Here is a 5,401-nt window from a genome sequence, read left to right as displayed (position 1 = left end):
ATGACAGCAACTTTTCCCTTAAGTGCGGAATTGGAGTCAAGGTTTTATCATTTGGTTGTTTAGGGTGAGAGTTCAAATCATGGCTGTCCTAGGGACTGTAGCCACGGTTAGAAACCTTCCATATCATGTCTAGGACGTGACCAATGTGTCCTTTCAAAGCTTGGTTCATGATTCCATCAGATTTTTAAAACAACAACACAATCATCACTCGAAAAAAAAATTCTGTTTCTGGTTTGTGTGAGTAACTTCGGTTTTGAGGTGTTGGGATGGGCTGTGGCTGGCTTGTAGCCCATAGCCATGGTTCATACAACACTCCATCATGTCTAGATCGAGCCATGGTTGACCATACAGCCACTGGAACGAGCCAAGACAGCAAACATTACAAACACATCACAATGCACAGAATTTGGGTTCTCGGTAGGAACTTTGGAATGACATAAGTATTTGCTTGGTTTGTGGTTGGATTCTAGCCCTTAGCCATGGTCCAACCCATGCCTTAGGATGTTGGTAAGAGTCCTTTGGAGGTGGTTCAATCCATTGGTCAATAAATTTCAGAGTTTACACCACAAACGCACAAGTTGCCACTGCTGGTTTTTTTTTTTACTGCAACTTTCATCTTCGGTTTTGAGGTTGGTTTGAGTTCAGGGTTGGCTTTTAGCCCATGGCCTTGGACTGGACAATACCTTAATGAGTTAGGAAAGTCGTGGTTTTGGCCGTTTGTGATTTGGTTGAGTTTAGAGGTCGTACGAGAATTTACGGTGAAAGGTGCCAAAATGACTCTCGAAAGAGTGTTTTATGTTTTTGGATTCCTTTCACCCATTTTCGTGTTTTACAGTTATTATGCATATTTTTCAGTATGTTTGGGGTATTTTAATCATGGTTAAATGTCGGTTTAATGTTGGTTCGGGTTGGTACGATACCATGATTAGAAATCAAGTTTTTGGTCCTAATAGTCTCATTTTTGGTTCTATTGGTAAGTTTTGTCAAGTTAAAATTTATTGCATGTGTCACATATTAGAAGTAAGTCGCAGCAAGCCTGGGAACGATCCAACTCATCCGGTAAAAATAAGATTATAATTATATTACGTGCATAAAAATATAAAATGTTTATTTTTGAGATATATGCTATATGTCTTGTGGCCACCTTATGCTTATGGGTTTGGAAGTCGGTAGGCGCAACCGAGGACCTCTCCGCCCGGTGACTTACGACCGGTTTATGATTATGTATGGGTACGGACATCCAGTCCAAGGGCTGTGATTGATCTCTACCGCCCAGTATACTGTGGTTTAGTCTGATCAGGCGCTTACGCTATGTTATGGGTCACTTTCTTAGAAATATTATCTCTACCAGAAAATTTTGATATGTTATGACAGAGCTCTATTGAGCAAAGCTTTTACGTATGATTTTTAGATATGCACGTAGTTATAATTATTCATGATACGATCTTCACCGTACGTTATACGATACTTTATTTTTACGTTGCATGCGATTTTATGATATATTTACTTGTTATTCACGATATATAGATTTTGAGTCTTTAGACTCACTAGACTTGATTGTAGTAGGTATTGATGAGGTCGAGACCGCGGGCGGAGACCAGTGAGCGTCTTGGGACTGCAGTAGTAAACCCGAGGACCTCATGTTTTAGTTTATGCACCTGTTATCTTTCAAACTCAATTTTAATATGTTGGATTATTTTTAAATTGTTGTTTGAAATATTACGTTGACTTCCGCTGTTATTTTTAAAGTTTAAATTATTTAAATGTTTATTTTATAAATGAGGCAAGTTATTTATTTATTTAGAAAAATTTTAATAATTCCGCAAAATTATGAATACGAAATACGGGCCTTTATAGTTTTACACGTTACCACGTGCGACGGTCTTGTATCCTACCGTCGCTATTATAGCGACAGATTTTCATAAACCGTCGCTTAATTTAATAGACGACGGTTTTAATAAAAAAACGTCGCTATATAGCGACAGTTAAAGAAAACCCGTCGCTATATTAGCGACGGGAACGCAAAACCCGTTGCCGATCTAAGAGCATTTCTTCCTCTTTCTTAAGCATCTCCGACAGATCAAACGACTGTTATAGGCATGTGAGTAAGTACCAAGGAAACAAGAGAAAGAAGTTAAAAATACAAAGGACAGTCTCCAAAGATCAGAAACATCCAGACCAACCTTACATAGTGCCAAGGAGATGGTGGTTATCCATGCCTGCAGGCATGTAACCAAACAATCATCATTATGATCCATGCAATGGTATGGAGGGAAGGGGAGGAACAAATCAAAACAATGGTTCTTAATTGAGCAGTGTCATTGAGGGATGCCTTTTAGAATTAGCGCATTGATTTCAACAATTTTGACAACAATCAGGGAAAAATGTGTTATAACAAACAATTTAACATGTTTATGCTTCAAAATAGAATAGAAAAGCACGTATCAGATGGTGACATTGGCAATTGCGAGGGTGAATTTTCCTCATAATACTGACACAAAGGAAAAATAAATGACCAGTAAAAAATAAGCCTTAAAGCCAACAAGAATGTGCTGGTGTTAAATAGAGGTGAATTCTCAGTCCAGATATGTTTGTTCAAGTTATTACGACCATAAAATGGTGAATTCTTCCTCTTTATCATGATTCAGAGCAGCTACATAGATTGGCCACATGTATTCTAATTACAAGCAGCAGTGAAATGTGCATCATAAAATTGTATATTATGTGCTTTTGGCATTAAGAAGAGCCAGGAGACACAGTGTAACTCACGCTAGAAACCTATTCTATAAAGAACATCACATTAATTAAATGAATTCTCAATAAACAACTTACTTCCCTTTCCTCTTCTCCGTCATCATCCTCTAAATCTTGTTCCCCCTATCTATGGGAGTAGATAGTGCAGATGCTCTAGTTGAGCGCCCACGACGTTCCATCCGTTCCTTTATTTCAAGCAATTTTGACTCGGCCGCTTTTGTGCGTTTGAACCGAGCAATCTGAAATAAATCCCAAGTATTAGATGCCGAGGAGTACTGTCACTTATTCAACAAATGGAACTATGAAGTTCAATGAAACATGTCCGAGGAATAATGCCAACCTTCTTAATTAGCTCTTTGATCAGCAGATGAATTGCTCCTTGATTGCATAGATGATACCAGTTCATCTTCTGGTACTATCTCCATAGCTTCACAAAATGAAATAAATTCCTAGAATATGGCCAAATGAAAATTCGACATTCAAAAAATTATCAATAGCTTCTTTGAGCACATTGCCTTATCGTGTGACCAAAATCTAAAACTAGTACCTTTAGCTTGGCTAGTGAAGCTTTAAGAATCTGAATTCGGTTCTCCTGTGAATTTTTTTCTGTTAGCTCACCGAGATAATATGGAACCTGCATCAAAGACCATAAGTTAAATACTTTTAAATGATAACTTTCAGACACGACCAATACATCAGATTATCACAGAAACGAAAATCAGCTCACGTTTTTTTATCATATTTGCAAGAAAGTGAGTTTAAAGATTAAAGCGGAAAACAAAACCAGAACATTCATCCATTTAGATTATTTGCCTTTCATGAAGATTAAAAAAATATTCAACACCTACAAGAAGATATTTGAGGTTGTTAGTACTGATATCATCCTTCGTCTCATTAGATGAAAATAACCCCAACTTTCCAATCATATCCTCGCATTTCCTCAAAAGCTCGCAACCGTTTCTCACAGTTTCCTGACAATAATTATTAAAAATGAAACATATACATGAAATAATACTCAAAGGAAAAGATAGCATAATATAGCACACATCTAATACACAGTCACTCTAAAACCTGTTCGATTGAAGAATCGGAGGCGATTTGGTGAATCTTGTGAGCCTGCTCGAATAGAATCGGCAACGTAATGTCCTCCATCTGTAATTCCACAAAGCTGATTAGGTTTTGTCACTCAAGTTCTGAAATTGAATACGCAAATTTCTATCTATTCTATTTTACTAGGGTTCCGTGAATGTAATGCCCTAGATTTTATATCACATTAAGCGGAGATTATTGAAATTAAATTGATGTGATTATAGCCGGGCCATTACGAGATCGGATTAAGCCAAGCATATGAATTGCATAGTTTGGGGACAGAACTCGCGGCGCCCGAGCGGTAGAAAACAACCGCCCGAGCGGCCAATGTTTCGATGATTCACGTCGCGGGCAGAAGGTTTGGCGCCCGGGCGGTAGATTTTGACCGCCCGAGCGCCAAGGGTGCACTTCAAAATATTCGGACAGAGAAGGCCACGCCCGAGTGGTAAATTATCACCGCCCGAGCGCGAGACATGCAAAAGGGGAAATTGCCACGTTTCTCATACATGCAGTTTGTGATATATATATGTATATTACGTTGCAATTCCTCAGAAAATAAGAAGGATAAACGAAGAAAGAGAAATCGAGAAAAGGATTTCGAGAAGCTTCTGAAAAATCCTTACGCCTTTATATTTCGATCCGTCCGTCTGATTTTGAATCTGACAGCAGTATTGTTTTCCTATCGACACAGGCTACTACGGGACGTAAGTTTTATTACGTTTGGACATGTTTTTAAAGTATGATGTTGTTAGAATTGGATACACGTCATATATATTGTTCTTGACATGTTAGACAGCGTAGAATCGAAGTCAGATTAAGAAACGGGCTGAATATGGTATTGTTATGAATTTCAGAATGAAAATTGACTAGAATTGATATCAGATTTGTATCGTGGTTGATTGTAAATTACTGGAATTAGTAGATACTGGTTTGGTATCACAGATATCGCAAGATTGTACGATTGTACCATCAGAATTTAATTAAACAGAGATGTTGTGATTTTATTAGAATATTGATACAGAATATTGATATTGTCATTACCAGATTGATCAGTGACAGACTTTGAATCGAGACTTCGATTGTATCAGAGCGACAACCAGAAAGGTATAAATAAATGTTGATTCGGGATTTCACAACTCGAGTTAGGTTTGACTTGAGTTTCCTTAAATCACATACTTTATTTTATTGCATAGATATTTGCAGATTATCAGATTGATATGTTAATCCATGGACTTAGAACAGAGTCAGATGTGGAGTCTAGGGCAGATCAGCCTAGCTAGGGCAGAACAGCCAAGTCTTTGTCAGAACCGCTGAGACTCTAGACTTACGGTGTATCGATGTGCTTAAATGTAGATCGACGTTTATTGTAGACACTCGATACAGCATGCCGAAGTCTAAATTAGATTGGGATCCCTAGGTTGAGATAAGATAAGAAGACATTGTTTTAAATACAGACTCGTATTTATTCATGTAGTCAGATTTGATACATGTTTTCATGATTGTTCATGCTTTTATATATGTTTTATATGATTGCATGCTTACATTGTTTATACTGGGA

The 5,401-nt window shown here is 37.6% G+C and overlaps 1 long non-coding RNA gene across 1 annotated transcript; it reads right to left on the bottom strand.

The window, feature by feature from the left end:
• Window positions 1-3,343: 3,343 nt before the first annotated feature.
• Window positions 3,344-3,840, bottom strand: LOC140816342 (uncharacterized). Its single transcript, XR_012114570.1, has 3 exons — window positions 3,826-3,840; window positions 3,603-3,725; window positions 3,344-3,388 (listed from the first exon to the last, which is right to left on the bottom strand). It is a non-coding gene; the product is annotated as an uncharacterized lncRNA (long non-coding RNA).
• Window positions 3,841-5,401: the final 1,561 nt, after the last annotated feature.

The sequence above is a fragment of the Primulina eburnea genome, chromosome 16 (assembly GCF_022965805.1).
Source record: "Primulina eburnea isolate SZY01 chromosome 16, ASM2296580v1, whole genome shotgun sequence".
NCBI lineage: Eukaryota > Viridiplantae > Streptophyta > Magnoliopsida > Lamiales > Gesneriaceae > Primulina > Primulina eburnea.
Note: the sequence above shows the minus strand (reverse complement) of the source record. Positions and strands in the feature narration are given on the sequence as shown.